The sequence below is a fragment of the Pinus tabuliformis genome, chromosome 2_1 (assembly GCF_031772625.1).
Source record: "Pinus tabuliformis cultivar Carrire ecotype Pingquan chromosome 2_1, CPIR1, whole genome shotgun sequence".
Lineage (NCBI taxonomy): Eukaryota > Viridiplantae > Streptophyta > Pinopsida > Pinales > Pinaceae > Pinus > Pinus tabuliformis.
The window spans coordinates 717982-740064 of record NC_142299.1 but is presented as its reverse complement, the minus strand read 5'-3'; positions in this window follow the sequence as shown (position 1 = coordinate 740064).

The window sequence follows — 22083 nt, the reverse complement described above, 5'->3', positions numbered from 1 at the left end:
CAACATTCAAATCAAAGAATATGGTGGAATTTTGCAACAAATATCAAATAACCTTGGGACACTCTACTTCCTATTACCCCTAGGGAAATGGATTAGCAGAGTCTTCCAACAAAATTCTGGTTAAGATCATAAAAAAATTGTTGCAAGATAACAAGAAATAATGGCATAAAAAACTGGTAAATGCATTATGGGTAGACAGACTTACCACTAAGAAATCAATTGGCATGTCTCCATATCAATTAATTTATGGAATGGATGTTATTTTTCCAACTTCATTAGGTATACCTATTTTTAAAATGATGCAATAATTGCAGGTGGAACCTAATGACCTTCAAAGGAATAAATCAAACAATTCAAATGCAACAATCAAGAGAAGAAGTTCACAATAGAACCCAATTGGTCCAAGAAAATATCAAGAATATTTATGAAAGAAGAACCAAGGCTGATGATTTCCAGATAGGGAAACATGTTTTGAAATGGGATTCAAGAAGAGAAGAAAAAGGTAAGCATGGAAAATTTGAGAATTTATGGATGCAACCTTACATAATCCATGCTTACAGGGGAAATAATGCATTTTTTCTAAAGGACATGGATGGAACAAAGGTTCTTGGTGGACATGTCAATGGAAGGATGTTGAAACATTATGTTTTTTTAGGTATAAAAGCATTTTTCATCAAAATAATTGTAGATACCATTTTCTTTGTATTGTTATGATTGGGTAGCTCATGTCAGAAAGTTGAAGCCTGAAGCGAAGGCCTTGAGATTTTAGTCATGCTTGCTACCATAAGTACAAAAACAATAAAATTAGATGTAGAAAAACATAGAAGAAGAGTATTCATGGCTACTAGTCAACAATTCTTGACACCTCACAGGGAGAGTGCCATCCCCAGCTGGAGCCACTGTTAGGTTCCTAGGATTCATAGGATCAAATGATGATTGGATATTTTCTTTCAGTATATCAAATTGTAAATAATATTGCATATTGAAAATTCCCAAAAAAATATATAAATAAAAATGAAAAGTGAAAAGACGGTATATAAAAGAAAAATAGAATAATAAAAAAAAGGATGAAAAGAAACACATAAAAAAAAGAGAGTTAAAGTGATGCAAGTTCAAATGCCACTAGGAGAAAAATAAGTTTGTTTTGAAAAATAAATTAGGGATTGTGTGCAGCTTGTCTTAAATGCCACAATCACAAATCTTTGTTTGAATCATACAATGTAATCATGGTCAAACACATTTGAATTTATGTTGTTAGAATATAGAATAATTTAACCAAACTGTTTAAACTTGGTTAAAAGTAGGTAGATAGGTGAAGAAATTGATCCAATTGTTTAAACTAGATGAATGCTTTACGTTTTAGGTTAGAATTTAGATTAAGAAAAAAATCTCTCCTTCAAATGAAAATAATAAGGGTTTGCACATTTAAATGCACCCTTAGTTGGTAGAAGATAGGCCTTTCTTTTAAAATTTAGGAGAAAAAAAAACAATTAAAATGGTATTGTGAAGGTTTTAAAGCCATATAAGTTCTAGCCTAAGTTTGGAGCTTATAAAAGAAAAGTGAAAAATGACAAAGTGATTATCATGTAGCAGATAAACAATGAGCTCAGATAAGGCAATGTTTTGAGTCAGGATCGTGATCAACGGTTCATAAGGCCTTCCCCCCCCCCAGCCCTTCCTACCTTTATTGGCTGGGGGGGGGGTCCGAAAAGGTAGTTTCTTTGCGCCGACCCCACCTAATGTGTCACCACCACGCTGTTTCGTACCCCCCGGAAAATTGCTTAACTCCCTCACTCTCGCCAAAACTCCCCACTCCTACACCGCCTACACCATCCCGACACCTATCCAACTGTTACCACTATCTATTACACATTAAAGTCCCCCACTAAATTACCGTTGAACTGCCAATGGCCTTGAGCCTCTAATGGAATTTTCCACCAACCTATAACCTCCTGCCATCCATTCGAGTTGTGCCTTTCGCTCTGTCCGATCTCCTGAATTACCTTTCACTCAAATTAATTTCTTTTCATACAGGTGAATTCTTTCAGACCCTGAGCAAGAAACCAGGACGCCATAGCACCAACTTCCCATCGCCACCAAACTGTCAGTCACAAGTTTTCCTGGGTAAATTGTATCCCTCATCAACCTTTTCTAGATTCCATTAAAGATCTTGATATGGCTCCCAAGAGAAAGACCACTATTAATTCTGAAAACCTGATGGTTCCCCCAGTAATTGACCTCGATCATATTCCCTTGGCAGACACAGATTACAAAATCTCAGAGCCTAAATGTGAATTTGATTTATTTGAATTACACACTTGGCTCAAAGATATCTTCCTTGACCAAAGTGATGAAATTGGCCTCTAGGAATCCAATTTACCCCTTTATATGTTTCCCCAAACCCATCACTTCCCTGAATTTGTCCTCAAATGCCAAGCTTGCTACTAGCTAGACCAGAGAGCCATTGTGGCCCCTAATGGTGAAATTTTATTCACAATTACCTCTCAAACAATTAACCAGACATTGTAGATCCCTTAGAGTGATTCCACTATCCCTTTCTCAGTAGAAGCCTTGAATGAACTATATCAGAAATTAACCTTTTCTTAGAGGTCCAAGATCTTTGAAATCTTCCTACCTGAAGATGCCCAACTCCCAAAGAAGAATCCACCTTATCCCTCCTCCATTTTTCCAGACAAAGCCAAACACATCATTTCTATACTTTCATGCTTGCTAGGATATTATTCAGATGAATGGGTAGATGAATCTATTTTAGGTTTTCTATCCATTTTTTCCACCGAGGAAAATCCCCTAATGATTTTCAATTTTAGCCAATTTCTTGCTAACAATGTTTGTAGGTTTTAACCCTGTACAAAATTACCTGCATACGAATTCTAAGAATAGGAAATAAATAATGTGAGAGCATAACACATAAAACACATATACATAGAGATTTTCCCCTGGATCCCAAAACCGAGACTATCATATTGATTTTTCATTATGTTCCTTTGAATGTTACAATACATATATATGCATGTCGAAGCATCCAATACCATGGACCGAAAACCATTGCGCCCAAAATCATGTGCGAAAACCATGCACAAAACCCTAGGTAGGTTTGCCCCACCTAATATAGGGTCCAATTTTTTTCCCTAGGGCCTGCCCCAGACCCTGTAGAGGGGGGCTAATTGCCCCCCTCAAACCCCTTGTACATGGGGGCTTTCACCCCCCCTGTGACCCCCCCGCTGCACAATCCGGGTAACAAAGGGGGGTCTTTGTCCCCCCTCTAACCCTATGATTAACTAGGGAGGCTAGTCATGGAAAGAATATAACACAACCCAACAGTATTCATGACCAATTCCTTAAGCTTCCAACTGAAGGAATGTTTGGATATGCCTCAATTATTTTCTACATGTTCTTACTTTTCCAAGTAGACAAATTCCCATTTGCAGTTACTTAGTTATGCACCTGGATAAGTTGATCATGCACGGGTATATAATAACATATATAATGCACGCTGATAAAATGACCCATCTTATGGGAGAGGCATTGAGAATTGGGTTCTATCAATGGATTAGTACTCTGCGGAGGCGAGTTCCCAGTGTTTCATCTTCTGGGAGAGGAATTCCAACGGATTCATCATTAACCTTCTCACGGCCCCAATGTTTTCCCATTATCTCCTACCTGCATATCCCATTCTCCCATTATTGCATTATCCAGTTAGTCCACTTTACCCAGATTCCCCAGTACACATTACCCATTCAATTTTGCATTCACTTCTGGCCGCAACAGACAAATTCTGAGAAAGGTGTCCCAGCACTGATTAAGTCACTTGATAGAACAAGGAAATCCATAATTAGTCATCTTTTGGATCTCTATGCTAAGAAGAAACTCAAAAGAATACAACTTCAAGGATTTTATTGATCAGTTCATACATCTAGCCACCTGTTTGTTGAGCTTTGACGTGGTACCCAGGGTTAGTGCCAAAATTAAAAGGATTTTATACCTAAGTGAGTAGGCCAAAATAAGTGAATAGTATTTATACCAAAATTACACCGAGATAAGAGTATGTTGGTGCAAATTTCCACCTTATAAACTACCTAGGTATTTCCCAATGAGTATTTTTTCCCTAGAATACATCAGAGAAATTATATATTTAGATGACATCCACTTCGTATCTGCTAAACAAAAATCACAGTTCAAGATAAAGGCTCAAGTAGGACCATTTATTTGTAACAATAGGAAAGCAGGAGAGGAGGCATATAGCCTCCTAAAAGAGATGAACTTTCCCTTAAGTTTCACTTGGTCATATGACCCATTTGGTATGATCTCCAAACAAAGAGGGGAAAAAAATAACTCCATATATTCACACTCAAACACCTGAAATTGAGAAGTATATGAACTAAGATGAGTGGGAAGAAAATACTCTACAGGAGGCAGAGCAACAGCTGTTGTCTATAAAAACCTCACAAACACCCACACCTCGAGAAAAAGTAGAGAAAAGGCCTAGGGAAGAAGACTCTCCTTCAGCCACAGAGGTTTCGGGCAAAGAATTCAAAATGTATACTAAAAATGAAAGAACTAATCCTAAGATAGATTTTACAAAAGGAGTAGGGAAAGCTCATATAGTTCTCAAGACTCCACAGTTTCTGTTGTACATGTTTCTCGTAGGCAACCCTTGGCTGCAAAATATAGCCAAGAAACCAACTCAGCCAGCCTTTAGGTTCAAGCTAGCCCTTGAACCAAAGTGGGATCCCTTAGTTGTTACGAGGCCTTGTTTAATGTTGTTCACCATCATTGAACAAAAGCCTATGAAGCACAATGGCTAGATTTATGGTTTTAATTGGGGGTGTTTGGCAATCAATGACAATCCCTATTCATGATTAAAGGCATCTCTCAAAGGGTCCCTTCTCAAAGAGTCAGCTTCTAGCCTGACATAATGACTTTTCTTTTCAAGGATTATAATAGAAGAATGTAAGGAGATTCCTAATAATTGAACAATCGGCCTGACTGCTTAACAACTAGGGAAATTTGGTTGCATATAGAATATTTATACAACCCAAAGCAACATATTGAGGAGAAGATAAAAGGACAAACAATAATCAGTTCAAAGAAGAGCTAACATAGACAAACAATCCAATATACTAATTTCTTTAAACAATGATTAATTTGCAGGGGATTTCAGATAGTTTGAAACTCAATCTATTCTTATCCAGATATCCTATAATACTTTAAACATGTGCAGAAAGAGAGTATAAAAATATTGGAAAAACATAGTAGAAACACAAATTCTGTCATAAACTGGAGTCAAAAGGATTTCATTAGAAATCTTATAGTATAAGTTATTACATATTCAAGAGCCTTGGCATCAAAATCCAACCCCTATCACCTCAATTGATGAAGTATTTTACAATTTCTTCACAAAATATCTTGATAGGAAATATCAAGAACTATTACAAATATCTTAAAATGTATTAAGAAATAGAACAAAAATAAAGGAAATATGAACTATTTAAAGAGTTTTGGCACTATTTCTAGGCATTTTGGAGGTAAATAATATAAATTTGAATTTGACTGCAACTCTTATTTGATGAGGTGGCATCCAAGTCACTAACTGTCCATGAGCTTTTTCCTCTTGAAATTCTGAAAAATAGGGTCCAATGATCCATTTGTTTATCCCAAACCATAATATATGTTAGAAAACTAAGAGAATTTTTTGTACATGAGAATGTCAGAAACCAAAACCTCTTTCAGATTTTGAGAATTCACTTTCACTGGCTCAGAAACCGCATTTGAAAACACTAGGTAAAAACAAGAAAATTCTGGAAAATATCCCTGCAAATATTTATCCAAATCTCCCAAAATATAATAGCTATTAGAAAATTTAGAGAGGTTTTTGTACATGAGGATGTATAAAACAAAAAACTCTTTCAAGTTTTGAAAATTCGTTCTTATTTGTTTTTAAACCATGTTTTAATTTAATGTGTTGTATAAAAGACAAAACATAGTTTCAACTGATCATGAAATGAACATATGATGTGGAGGCAGGAGGAGACATGGAGGTGGGAGATAATGTGGAAACACGTGGTTGGTGGAAAATGATGTGACCGGGGGTAAATAGATGTTGGTAGGAAGGATAGGGTTAGGTAGTTTTTGCGGGGGGGGGGGGGGGGGGGGGGGGGGTGCTAATTGATAAGAGGACTCCACGTCACATGGGGCCCATGAAAAGAAATACCACTTTTCATACCCCCTGTTAATTCCAGCCTTTGCAGCTTGTCACTAGGGATCAAAATGGGCTCTTACTATGTTTGGTTTTCAGAGATTTTTTGCGCATGAGTTTCAGTGCAAATCATATCCTAAGTATGTCCGTAAGAAGAAACTCAGAAAAATATTTCCAACGATATATCACACTCCCGTAACCGGTTTCTGGATCAGAAGATATGATCGAAATGAATGATTGATTCTTGGTTATGCATGTTTTGAGGTCATTTGCTGCACACAAGGACAAGTTTACTACAAAATCAATTTCTGAAGTAACAGACATGAATTTTACAAAAGTGAAAGAGGTTTTGTCAATAACATATCAAATAACAAAAACCTCCTTCAGTTTATGCACAGGTGTTACTTTGTGGGAGATATGCAGTGATATTTGAAACCTACATTAAAACAAAACAAATTTTGCATTTGTTTTACTGTTTTAATCATTGTAGTGCAGTGCCATTTTACAACAGATGGAAAGTAATTTTGAGAAACCCAAGGAGGCTTTTTTCAACCATGAGCCATATAACAAAAACCTCTTTAATGTTATTCATAGGTGTCGTGAATTGGAATATTTGACTAGATCTTTACAACCTATTTTTATAGATTTAAATATTTAGTGATTTCCTGTTTAGAGATTATTTTTTGGCACATATTCCAAGCAAATGGAAATGAATTTCCAAAATTTGAGAGAGGTTTTTCTCAAACATGACCTTATATACAAAAATATCTTTTCGTTTTGTAATAGGTGTTATGGTTCAAGAGATACGAGTTCATCTTTGAGCCCTATTTTCAGAAATTCGATCCAAATTTAATGCCACTGATTCTATCTTGAGAGAGATGGTTGAGCTCAACTCCCTTAGTACAGGGATGAGCTAATTGTATATATTTTATGAATTTCAAAGTGTAATGGTTTGATTTTTGCAGTAGAGAGAGGCTGCTTGGAACTGTGTAAAGTTTTTCTTGAATATTATTTTAATGGAGCAATTTCTGCCCTTTAGATTTGGGATCCATCACGGTGTTTAATGTGCATCACATTTTTCTTGTAAATTCATTTCCATGCTTTTTTCTTTCTGCTAATTTCGTTACAACATTCTCTAAGGGAAGTGTTAGGAATCCATCCACGCACGATGCTCCTTTCACAATGATTATGTTGTTTAATGTAGTGGTTATCTTTCTAGAATCCATCCTCTATTAGATGCTCTATTGAGTAACCCTGTGCTTCTTTTTCTTCTAAAAATGCCACTGTAGATCCATCCCTTGATTGATGCCCATGCACGATGCTCCTTTCACAATGATTATGTTGTTTAATGTAGTGGTTATCTTTCTAGAATCCATCCTCTGTTAGATGCTCTATGGAGTAACCTTGCGCTTCTTTTTCTTCTAACACTGCCACTATAGATCCATCCCTTGATTGATTCCTATAGTGCAACGGGATTTCTCCTCTTTCCTTCTCTGATTTACATCTACATTGCACTTGCTTTGCCCCAAGTTTACCGACAGAAACTAGCCTCAATTCCATAGCCCAATGGTCCCTTCCCCTGCTGTTTTCGAACCATAGCTTTCAATCAAATCCCTGTACTTCGTAGCTAGCCTAAGATTCAATTATCGCGACCACGTCTTGTTGGCAAAGAGAAAGCCCTCTCTAGTCTGGCAGGGCTAGATTCCAGATCGAAAACTTGGTCTGTGGTTACCTCGAAATTGCCTCTTCTCAGCCTTGAGGTTCATTATGAGTGCTAACACCCCCATCCTCCCCACCGTTAACGTGAAAAGGGATGAGGGGGTGTGGAATGGCTTCCTTGTTGTTGATCTAGGGGAAAGATCTTAGCCGTGAAAAAATGCTCGAATTTTTGTGAAAGCGACAAGATGTGTTGTCAATCCTTGATCATAGGTAAAAAATCTGATTTAAACTTTATTAAATCGTTTAATCATATTTAAATGCATGATTAACTAAATCAACCTGCTAATGAAACTTAAATTTAGACTTTTAAAGGCACATTTACTCTTATAGATCCATTTATTATTTCTATACTAATAAAACCTATTTTATTAGCTAATTTCGATGAAATTTGACTATTGATTTAATTTATTCTGTACTCTAAATACATAAAATTTAAAATTGTTTGATCATGATTAAACTGTATGATACAAACAAAAATCATTTCTATTCTAATTTTGGCTTGTTTACTGATACATTTTCTTTTCTTTTCATGGGGTTTCTTCTCATCATTTTTTTCTTTTCTTTTATTTATTTTTTATTTTTTATACCCTCTTTTATAAAAATAAAAATTATCAAAACTAATCATGTTACACAGTTTCTAGCAAGGGATAACACATTTACAGGCTCTCCCTTCTCTTTAGTTTCACAAAAAAGTGCAGATACAACTCAAACATAAGAACTTGTCCAAGTGAAAAGGGAAAATACTATCTTTGAAAAATTTAAGGAAATAAAACGCGGGAATGAGCTTCTCAAGGTCAACACCTATGACCAATTTCAAAAACAAACATCCTCTACACAGCATAGGCTTTTTTCAGCCTTTGACACTAAGAAGGGGAGAATGCAGATGGCATTCTTGCAAGCACAGGTCCTCCACCCTAAATCTGTAGTAGACTACAAACAAACTACATTTGAAATTTTGATACAAAGGATGTCCATCCTGTAGATCAAATGAACATGCACAGGCAGACTGGGGAGATGATTTATTCCACATTGACAAGTACTGCAATGACTGCTTCCAAATTGCAGGTGTCCCTTACTAATATTCAATCCCAATTAAAGTTGGAAAATGCTTCTTCTTTAGCAAAGGATAATAAAATAAAATCCTTGGAAGACTTGGTCATTAAGATAGGATATGACCCAAGTAATGTTAAAGCAATAGAAGAGATAGTCAAGAAGAAGAACTATGACATAACAACACTTTGAAAGAAATTAAAAATGTCATCAACTGAGGATCCACAAGCAAAATAAGTAGGGGAGACAAAGAGCCAAAAATAAGATATGCTTAGATTAATTATGGAGCAAAATGAACAAATAAGGGACATGGAAGCAGAAATGGACAAACTAATCAAAGAGAAAGAACATAGTGCACAATTAGTTATTATCCCACTTGATGTAGTACCCCTTGTAACCATAGTGCAGAAAAGGCCTTCTACATCGATTACAGTAGCAATGGCTACAACAACCATAGTAAGAGTTTCTATACCTATAGTACCCCCTGAAAAAACTTCTTATGTCCCAAACAGACTAGTAAAAGCCATCAAATACATGTATTTACAAGGAGAGGAAATCAAGAAACTACAAGCACATGTCAGAAGTCTTTATGACAGAAAGAGAGAATTCAAAGTTCTCATTCAACAGAGATACATAAATCCCAAAGATTGATGAAAATGATACATCAAATGGAAAAGGAATCTGCCATGGCTCATACCTTAGCTCATGCCAAGGAAAATATATGGATAGATATCAACCAGTCAATGACAAAGCTCTGGCCTTTTATATAGACCGTTCTTTAACAGAAGGAGCTGATTCAGAAATCCAAAGAATCCATTCAGGAAATGAGAGGAAATTTAGGAGACAAACTTGCTAAAGCCACATAGCTCATTTAGTTTTTGAATTATAAAAATAGATATGAGTTGGAAGAGCTGCAAATAGAAGACAAAATCAAGACCATATTGGAGGTTAAGAAAGTATTAACCAAAAGAAATCTTATGTTGCAATTAAAGAAGAAACGTCAAGTTTTGGATAATGGTGTCCAAAGATTTTTTAACAAGCTTGAGGTCCTCAATCAAAGGGACTTCCAGGTTTGTGGGCATTGAATGACAAGTTAATGACATTGCTTGATTACACTCAGAAATTGATGGTTATTGGTAGGGAAAACACTAAATTTGCAGGAATAAAGGGAACTATAACAGGGAAATATTTCTTACAGGCATTAGAATTTGATTTCTACATACAACATGAAGTCAAATACATTTTCATTACCAAGCCCACCTTTTCCAAATATACAGAGGTAGATGAAATTTACAGGAGGTTACTCAAATTGTCAATTCCAAGTGAATAAAGGTGGGAAAAGCTATGTGAGTTACTTGAGTAAACAATCAATTCTTCTCCAGCCAGCAGGACAAACAACGCAACAAAATTCAAAGGCCACCTCAACACAATGCCACGCCAATAGTGCCAACAAACCAATAAGTTTATATTTTCCTATATTTTTGTGATTAGGGATATGTTCAGTTTAGAAATTCCTAAATTACATCATGTTAAGTTTTGACAAGATATTTTGTAAATAAACTTATAAATACTTCTCCTTTTGAAGTATTATGTGTTGGTTTTTTGTTTGTTTGTTTGTTTTACAGAATAAAGCTATTATATATTTTTCAAGCCTTAGTGGACTTATCAGTAATACAAAAAGGTATTTCATAGGATTATTGTGTCCGATTTTTGGTGAAGTGCCTCTATCATTTTATGTGTTTACATTTATTTTTTTACCATACACATTTGTTTCTTAATCTAAATTATTCAATAGAAAGTTGAAGAACATAATTTGTTTAGATGTACACTCTGATTCTGGCTTTGAATAATTTTAATGTTTTCATCTAATATTAAGTAAAATAATTCTTGATTGCTCTTTACTTAATTTAAATCCTTTCTCTTCTTCTTATTCATTTCACTTAAAATTAAAGAATCCAATCAGTTTGGCTACCTCGCCCTGTGAAATCTATCTAAAAATACTGAAATAGATCCATGCTTTAAGGAACAGACTCAATAGCCCAATGGTAATCTAGACATCAACCAACCATACAATTCAAATCAATTCAAAAACCAAACCTTAAACTTCATAATTAGCCTAAGATCTAAAAGAAAGAAAATCTAAATTTTATAGAGAGATCCCTCTCTGAAACTGGTAGGGATAGATCCCAACTTCCAAAGTGGTTTTGGTGGTTACCTTTGTAGTTTCTCTAGCAACGTCACAAATTACAGACTAGATTTCCAGTATCATATGCATCACTGAAAAGCGGGGAACCATTCGATTTTGTGTTGATTACCACGATATCAACCATGCATGTCCTAAAGAGAATTATCCCACTCCTTTATTGATTAGATCACTGATGAGTGTGCTGGGAGTGAGATATTTTATTTTATGGATGGTTTTTTTTCCTATAACCAGATTAACATATTACCCGTTGATCAACACAAAACTGATTTCATCTGTCCATTGGGGAATTTTGTTTATAAGAAGCTCCCTTTCGACATAAAAAATGCTAGTTCTACCTTTGAGAGGTTCATTTAATATGCCTTTAATGATATTAAACACATTGTTCAACTTTATTAGATGACTTACCATCTCATTCTGCTAAGTGTCGTGACCATCTGGATCACCTTCGAGAAATCTTTCTACATTGTCGACACTATAATATTCATCTCGATATGCATAAATGTATCTTCTGCATTAAATCTAGTCAACTCTTTGGTTTTTCTGTGTCTAGATAAGGCATCCAAATAGATCCTCTGAAAGTAGAGGCTATTGTTAATCTATCCCCTCCTTCATCCTTGCACCAATTGTAGAGCTTGCAAGAAAAGGCCAATTTTCTTCGTTGTTCGTCCCTAATTATGCTAATCTTTCCAAGGTATTTATTTGTTTACTCAAGAAGGGGATCCCATTCATTTGGGATGAAATTTCTCAACAATATTTCAATTCTCTAATGAAAACACTCATTAGTGCTCCTTTATTGCATCCCCCCAATAGCCATTGTGATTATTTCTTGTACTTGGACGTGGTTGACTGTACTATTGCAATGGTACTTGTCCAGGACAATGATGATGGCAATGAACATGTAGTTTATTATTTGAGTCAAGATATTATTGACACAGAAACTTGATATGCTCATGTTGAGAAGCTCGCCTTGGTAGCAGTTCATGTTGTCCAACAATTTCTCCATTATATTCTTCTATGGAAGACCATAGTGATTTTTTACTGTAACCCCATGACTTATACTCTGACCCGTCAATTTCTTGGGGGAAAATACTCTAAATGGATTGTTATCTTGCAGGAGTTTGATTTAGAGTTTACTGCCGCCAAATCAAAGAAATCACTAGTTTTTTCCGAATTGATCTACGTCTTTCCTTCTGCAAACACCTCCACTGATTTTACTAAGAAGATTCCTGATGAAACCTTGTTTCTCATCAGTACTCTTGACCCATGGTATGGATATATTATTGTTTATCTTCAGACCCAGAATTTCTGATCCAAGTTGTCTCGATCTGACTGACGCCGCATCCAACATTAGTCTCAACCTTATCGGATTATTGGTGATACGTTGTACCGTGTCAGTGTTGATTTTGTTGTTCGTAGATGTTTAACACTTGAAGAGGTTGAACGAGTCCTAAATGATTTCCACTCTAAGGCATGTGGTGGTCACATGTCAAGCTATACCACTACTCAGAAGATCGTTCGCGTTGGTTATTTATGGCCTTCTATCTTCAAAGATTGCATTTTGGCAGTTCAAAAGTGCCATGAATATCAGATATATAACTATAAACAACGTACCCTACTAGCACCCTTACACCCATTTGTTACCGTAGTCCCATTCAATAAATTGGGAATATATTTCATGACCTATAACCCTCGCTCTACCGAGGGGCATGGGTATATCATTATCATCGTCGACTATTTTACTAAATGGGCCAAGGCGATGCCCACATATAATGCTGATGGTACAACTGCTGCTCAATTCCTCTTTAACCATGTCATAGCCCATTTTGGGGTCCCTCAAGCCATTGTCACTGATCACAAATCCCATTTTTGTCAGTACATGATGGCAAAGCTTACTGTCTAGTTGGGTCTGCGTCATGACAACTCAACTCCTTACTACCCATAGTCTAATTGCAAAGGGTTAGAAAATTATATATTACAGAGCAATGGAACACATAAAATATATTTCAGAAATATAAATGCATAAAACAAGAGAGACACAAATATACGTGCTTCACCCAATTTGGGCTACGTCCACGGAGAAACAATTAGTCCTTCTTTTTATATTATCCAGTAAAATGAAGAGATACAACCTACAACAGATCCGTTGTAATTCCCTCTTCTCTCTCACACAATCTCCTCTCTCTTTCTTGCTCAGAATACAGATCTACATAGACGCATTAAAATTCCCTCATATATAGCGAGGGGTTGCCTTCTAGGGAAAAAGACCCTAAATTAAACATAACTTTTACTGTCAGATCTTCGCCTAATGAATGGCCCAGATTGACTACGAAATTACAACATTTTACAAGGCAATTTTACATCTATTTTTGGCTTTGAGGGGCACTGCCCCTGATCCCCCGCCAGGGGGGGGCTACAAATAATCGTCGTCACCCCCCATGGACATCCCTGGTGACACACATTTTACGGGTGGCGTTGCCGCCACATTATGAACTGGGGTCCAATGCGGTGATACCTCAGAATAAAGAAGATAATCATGCTCCACACCCAACAGTCTCCCACTTGGAGACTAATTATAACAACTCCATCGTTGCTCCATTTGTTGGACATTGAATCCACTTTAGACCTCGCTGTTTCTCATCTTCTTCATCATACTTGAAGACCAATTGAACTGAGTAGAATCTCAGTTTCTCCCTGGTTACAACTTTTGTTAACATATCTGCAGGATTCTGGCTAGTGTGAATCTTTTCTAGCTTCAACTGTCCATATTCTAACACTGACCATATGAAATGGTACTTGAACTGTATATGTTTAGTCTTGGAATGAAATGAAGAGTTCTTTGCAAGATGTATGGAACTCTAGCTGCCACTATATAACTTTCCCAACTCTTGCTTCTTACCCATTTCATCCAGAAACATTTGTAACCAAATCATTTCTTTACTAGCCTCTATAGCAACAACATAGTCTGATTCCATTGTTGAGAGTGCAACAACACTTTGCAGTTTTGAAAGCCAACTGACAGTTGTTTCACCTACAATAAACACATACCCTGTTGTGCTCCGTCTGTTATCTCTATCACCTGCCATATCTGCATCAACATATCCTTGTAGAGAAATGTTTGAACCACCAAAGCATAATGCTTGATTTGTGGTACCTCTCAAATACCTGAGAATCCGCTTCACTGCCATCCAATGTTCTTTTCCTGGATTGTTCATATATCTGCTCACAACTCCCACTGCATGTGAAATATCAGGCCTTGTGCAGACCATTGCATACATTAAGCTTCCAACTATTGATGCATATGGAACTTTAGACATATAAGCCATTTCTTCCTAAGTCTTAGGACACACCTCCTTAGTTTGAAATGGCTAGCCAAAGGTATACTAACAGGTTCTGCATTCTACATATTAAATCTTTACAACACCTTTTCTATGTACTCAGTCTGAGACAATGTTAATTTTCGATTCTTCTTGTCTCTAGTTATTCTCATACCAAGGATTTGTTTTGCAACACCCAAATCATTCATGGAAAACGAGTTTTGTAATTTTATTTTGAGCACATTTATTTCCTGCATGTTAGAACCTGCAACAAGCATGTCATCTACATACAATAACAATATAATATAGCTGCCATCATTTTTCATTTTAGACAATGATGAGAGTGAAATTTAGTATAACCTTGTTCAGACATAACCTGTGAAATTTTAGATACCACTGCCTTGGAGCCCGTTTCAATCCATACAAGCTCTTCTTCAACTTGCACACTAGTTTCTCCTTCCCTTTTACCTCATATCCTTGTGGCTACTGCATATATATCTCTTCCTCCAAATCCCCATGGAGAAAGTTGTCTTTACATCTAACTGCTCAATATGAAAATCTTCAGCTGCTACAAGACTTAAAATAGTTTTGATTGAAGTCATTTTAACAACAGGAGAAAATATTTCATCAAAGTCTATACCCTCTTTCTGTGCAAACCCCTTCACCAAAAGTCTAGCTTTATACCTTTTTCTACCTCCATCTTCTTCCTTCAACTTGTAAACCCATTTATTCTGCAATTCCGTTTTACCTGCAGGCAACCTGACTAAGTCCCAAGTCTAGTTATGTGATAAGGAGTCCATCTCTTCTTTCATGGCTTGCTCCCACTTCTTCCTGGTTTCTACCTGCAGTGCTTCTTCATAACATTCTGGTTCACCAGAATCAGTCAACTATACATAATATAATGAAGGAGAGTATCGTTCAGGGGCTCTACTTATCTTGGTAGATCTTCTAACACCACTTGTAGGTGTTTGAGGTGCTTGTTGCTGTTGTTGTTCTACCTGTTGATCATTATGATTTTCAGACACCTTCACTTTTCCTATGGTCTCATCAAGCACTGTGTATTCTTTGTTTTCTTTTTCCTATTTCTTTTCCTACATATGATCCTTATACAAAAAGATTTTAATTAAATATGAAATCTCCGCTCCTAATGATTTTGTGGATTTCATAATCATAAAATCGATAACCAAAATCATTAACACCATATCCAATAAAGGTACATTTCTTTGATTTTGCCTCAAGCTTTGTTATATTTCTTTATTAATGTGGACAAAGGCTTCACAACCAAAAGTTTTTAAAAATGAGTAGTTTACCTTTTTACCTATCCATGCTTCCTCTGGAATACCACCATCCAAAGAAATTGAAGGCCCTATTTTTATTAGATAAACAACAATATCTACAACATCTGCCCAAAATTGTAAAGGCAATCCTGCATGCAATCTCATGCACCTTGCATGCTCCATGAGTCCTATTCATCCTTTTCGACACACCATTTTCTTGTGGTGTTCCTGGAACTATCTTCTCTCTGGGAATTCCATTCTCTGAACAATACCTATCAAACTCTTTGCTGAAATATTCACCTCCATTGTCTGATCTGAGACACTTCAACCTTTTTCCTGTCTCATTTTCAACCAAAGCTTTCCATTTCTTGAAAGTATCAAATACATCAAATTTATTTCAAATACAATAAATCCAAGTTTTTTTTAGTTGCATCATCAATAAAAGTAACTTAATAACGAGATCCATAGAGAGATGATACCTGAGCAGGTCCCGATACATCTATATGCACAAGCTCTAATTTTTCTCTCTTCTTTTCTTTCCCAACGTTGAGGAATCCGACTCTCTTCTGTTTTCCATAAACACAATTCTCACATAATTTTAAATCAACATGCTTCAAACCTGGCAAAAAATATCTCGAGTGAAGAATCTGCATCCCCTTCTCACTCATGTGCCCAAGCCTATGATGCGACAATGCTGTATCTTCTCCTATAGAGGTTAAAGCATTAACAAAATTAGAAATACCATTGCATAAATACAATGTACCAACCTTTTCTCCTTTTTCTATTACTAGGGCTCCTTTAGTGACCTTCCAGGTTTATCTGTAAAAGTAGTCACATAGCCTTCACCTCCCAGCTACCCCGTTGAAATTAATTTTTTCTTCAGATCTAGAACATGCCTTACCTCCTTTAATAGCCATTGATCTCCATTATGTTGTTTTGTGAAAACTGTACCCATTCCAATGATTTTACAGGGTTTATCATCACCCAATCGAACCTGTCCAAAATATCCTTGAACATAATCATGAAAATGTTTCCAATCAAGTGTGGCATGGAAAGACGCCCCTGAATCTACCACCCATGCATCAATAATATTTTCTAATGAAAGAATCAAAGCATCTTGCAACACATCACCTATCACATTCGCTTCATGATTGTTTTCTTGCTGCACGTATCCTTCTTTTCCCTTCCAAGACTTGCAGTCTTTCTTCAAGTGTCCTTTCTTCCCACATTTTTAGCACACTATCCCCGATCTGGACTTGGATATTCCTTTCCTTGAATTACTGCGATATCCTAGGCTCTTTCCTCTTTCCATTTTTCTTCCTCTAGTGTCTGTAGTCAAAGCATTACCTGATGTCTCACTGGAGCTTTTCGGTCGCATTTCCTTGCTAAGGATTGCACTGACAACATCATCAAACTTTAAAGTACTAGATCTAGAGGAAGAGTTACTAATGGCCATAACTAAACCATTCCAACTTTCTGGCAATGAGCACAGAAATAACAGAGCCCTAACTTCATCATCAAAAGTTACCCCTACAGAACTTAACTAACTGGTAACTGTATTAAATTCATTTAAATGATAAGCAACAGATCCACCTTCTAACATCTTCATATTAAATAGATGCTTCATAACAAATCCCTTATTTGAGGCTGAGGGTTTTTCATATAGTTTGGCTAATGCTGACATTAAATCCTCTATTATTGTTTCCTTTGAAATATTAAAGGCTATCGATGCCGCTAGGCATGGCCGTATTGTTCCAAGTGCCTTTCTATTGAGAATATTCGATTCCGTGTCTATCATACTCGTTGGCTTCTTTGTCTTTCCTCTCAATGGTAGGTAAAGATCTTTCTGATATAGATAATGATCCATCTGCATCTTCCACAACTAGTAGTTTTTCCGTTAAATTTTTTGAGCCCAAACCTACCATCTTTCGCCATTGCTCCCACTCGAACTAGGAACCCTTCTCTCGTACGAGTTAGCCAAATAGACCTTCAAATCTGATATTAATTGTTAGAAAATTATATATTACAGAGAAATGGAACACATAAAATATATTGCATAAATATAAACACATAAAATAAGAGAGACACAAATATACATGGTTCACCCAATTTGGGCTACGTCCATGGAGAAACAACCAGTCCTTTTATATTATCCAGCAAAATGAAGAGATACAACCTACAACAGATCCACTATAATTCCCTCTTTGCTCTCACATAATCTCCTCTCTCTTTCTCGCTCAGAATACACATTTACATAGACACAATACAATTCCCTCATATATACCGAGGTGTTTCCTTTTAGGGCAAAAAACCCTAAATTAAACATAACTTCTAATGTCAGATGTTCGCCTAATGAATGACCCATATTGACTACGAAATTACAAAATTTTACAAGGCTATTTTACATCTATTTTTAGCTTTGGGGGTGCTGCCCCTGATCCCCCGTTAGGGGGGCTCCAAATAATTGCCTTCGCTCCCTAGGACCTCCCTAGTGGCACACATTTTACGGGTGGAGTTTCCAGCACATTACGAACTGGGGTTCATTGTGGCGATACCTTGGAATAAAGAAGATAATCAGGCTCCAAACCCAACACCAAGTTGAAGCGGTTAATAAATTCTTAGTTACTATGATTCAACATATTATTGGGAAGCATAAAAATGGCTGACATCTCATGCTGTTTTTAGATCTTTGGGCTTACCGAACCTCGACGAAGACACCCATTGGTTTCACTCCATTCCAGTTGGTATATGGTTTAGAGGCGACACTCCCTATCGAGTGTGAGATTCCTTCATTAAAACTAAGTAACGAACTACTCCCTAATACCTCACCCGAAGATGAATGTTTACTTTATATTGAGAGGCTTGATGAAACTTGTCGTATTGTTGCAATGGTTATCGAAGCATAGAAAAAATGAGTTAAAGCTCATTATGATCAAACTGTTTCTCCACGAGTTTTTGTTGAAGGTGACTTGATATTGTTGTATGAGCTAGCCAACGATAAGTTGGGAGATGAGAAGTTCAGACTTACGTGGCATGGGCCATACATTGTTAAATGTGTTTTGCAAAAAGGCGCTAATGTGTTGGTTGACTATGAAGGTAATGCATTGGCACAACCCTGCAACAAGATTTATTTGAAAAAGTATTATGCGTGACTTCCGTATAATTACTTTTGTACATTAGCATGTGAATTCATTAGTGTGCATTTTGATTTTTTGGTGTGATTGTTTTCTTTGTAGACACGTTTCCTTTGCTTACCTTGTGTTCCACTTGGTTCGCAAATGTCGTCAAACCATTATGTTGGTTTTGTTGATGGTTCTTGTCGTAGCACACATAACTTATCTTCTACAACTTGGGCACTCTTCACCCCTAATGGCGAGTTGATCAATTTACAAGGTATTTTCCTGGGACGAACAACTAATAATATTGCCAAGTACAGTGCAATTATTGAATTGTTATCAGAAGCAGTTGCTCTCAGAATCAGAAATTTGGTTGTTAAGTTAGATTCACAACTCGTTGTGCTACAATTAAATGGTCATTATTCAGTAAGAAATCCACAAATTTTTTGCATGTATCTACATGTTCAATTACTAGAAAGAAAATTTGATTACATTACATATCAATACATTCCATGAAATTTGAATACGTTAACATATGCATTGGAAAATTATGTTCCTTCCTCGTATGGAGCATCTTTATCTATTTGGTGTGCTACTCACTGAGGCTATCAGAGAAATTTTGTGAGGTCTTTCTGGTCCCACATCTATAATATTATCATAAGAAAACTCTCAAATACACTTCAAAAAAATCATAAAACTTGAAAAATTCCCAAAACAAGTTTTTATGTGCACCAGGTGGTAGAGGAATATTTGGGTCTCCTCTGAAGTCTATGCCTACATAGGCATATTCATCAACCACGATAATTTGTTGGCATAACCAACCAAAAAACACTAGAGGGAAGTGCATTTGTTGACCTCCTCCACCTCGAGTCATAATCTCACTCCACCTGAGTAACTTCGGATCTCTCAGAGCTGGATCATCCACCTCTACCCATTTTTAACGAAACAGAGGCACACGCTCCAAGAAGAATGTGACTAAGATTGATCCAAACCCAAATTGCTTCAAGCGTCCTATTTTGCACTTGGTCAACTATCTTTTCCTGTTGACCAACAATCCTTCACACCAATTGAATAATGTTGGAGTGAGACAGTCCACTGCATATTGGAACTGATATTTCATTGCCTCATGGAATGCTTGAGCCCCAGCTATACTAACCATGGTATGTAGAATCATCCTCAAGGGTAGGTTGTCAATGGTTGTTTCTACATCAGGGAAATGCCTTTTGATCAGTGTATTGGTGCTCCCTCCTCTAGGACAAGCTTCAGAGAGTTGGATTCTCTCTCCCCTTCTGGATAATGTAGTGATGAAGTAGATGTCAGATATCTCTAGTTCCATTTCTTGATCTCCGATAATGAAGATCTCGCAACCAACATCCCATTATCCTATGAGATACTCTAGTAACTCATTCTTAACTATGAGTCACAGGGTCTGAAAGAACTTAAGTAATTCACAATCCCTCAAAGTGTTAACACATGCTTGACTCTGGGAAACTTGGTGGTCTTCTACCTCATGGCCACTCTCTTTCCATTTTATGGCCATAATCATCGAAATATCCTGCAAATAATCCATAAAAAATATTTAGAAGCCTTTCAATAGATAATTTTTTTGAAAAAACCGATTAAGACGGAGGATTTGTCATTTTATTTTTCACCTTGGGCATAGCGTGACTATTCAAATTATTTTCACGCTGGAAGCACGATGGTCTTTTGGGATCAGGGGTGATCAACATGGATTCAATGATCAGACTTGCTTTGATCGCTCCCGATTATGAAAACACAAAATAATCCTCTTAAATGATCAAAACTTCTATGAAATGGAAAAAAAATGGTATGAAAAGAAAGTGAAAAAGAAGAGCTCTTGCCTGCAACTGATGGTTCACGAAATGGTGCCCCGGATCTGCCACACTGCTTTCCTGAAGAATAAGAGAAAATAGGGTAAAATGCACTCTCCAAATTACTCAAAGTGAAGTGGTAAAATGTTTTTTACTTTTTGTCTATTTATAAGTTTTCAAATACATTTTTACCAATATTTTATTGTTTTTCTCGATATCGGTGATGTGTGGTTGTCCTTGTGCAATTTACAAGATATTTTGGTGGTAATAGTGATCATTCTTGATTGATTCAATGAGTTTTGTTTTATCTATTTTCATGACTTGTTAAAAAAAAAAGGAACCCCCCTGGAGTCATCTTTAAGCTCTTTTCTGACTCTCGAAATATGAAAAGATTATCAAGTACTTGTCTTTTCGAACTTGTTAAATTAAATGAATTGACATTGTCTTAGTATATGTTTACCCATTTTTTGGGCTGGGATTGACTATTTCTGAAAACGGAACACCTTGGTTAACATGCTCAAGAGGTTCTCTCAAATATTGTTCTATTTCGGGTTTGAGGCACAAATTACGAAAGGGGACCTAATGGAGTTTTATTTTTTGTCTCTTTTTCAAACTCTCTAAATATGAAATAGACATCGAGTTACTCTTCTGTTGGACTCGTAAAAAAATAAACGACGAAATACTTGTCATTATGATGAGACCGAGTTTCTCCTTCCTACGACTCGTAAAACTTAATAGGATGGATTCATTCGAAGAATGAACTTATACGCCAAGCATATGCTATCCCCTTCAAGATTGTGATTAAAAATAATAGGGGTACTCACTCGAAATAGTTGGGAAAAAGTGAAAGTGAAACATCTCTTGTATAGGTAGCATGTCACTCTTGAACATGACACTCATCTGTTTCTCATGTCAGGTTTGGGATATCCTCACTCAGTCACTTGTCCTTCCAGGTTTGGGTAATCCATTTTTCCTCTCATGATTCATCTGACTATTCCACTTCGTCATCACGACCCTTGGTCTTATGTTGAGTCAAAATTTTCCACACTTCGGAGTCATGTCGCCGATATGTTCAAGAGAAGTATTATCTGTAGTTTACTACCTGTACATTGTCTAACCTTTTGTCACAGTCCTGGATCATACTCATTTATTCCACTTTTTTCCTTGTTTCGTGTCGATGATGAGGGACTCATTATGGCCCTCCTTTGATGGGTCACTTCTTGTCGACTTCAGCTCATTATCTAGGAAGATGACTTAGAAAATCCCTTTCAGTACCTTAGATCTTGCATGCCTTAATGGAAAGTTCTTCGCATTCTGTGACAAGTTTTCATCGTTGGCCTTCGATAAAATGA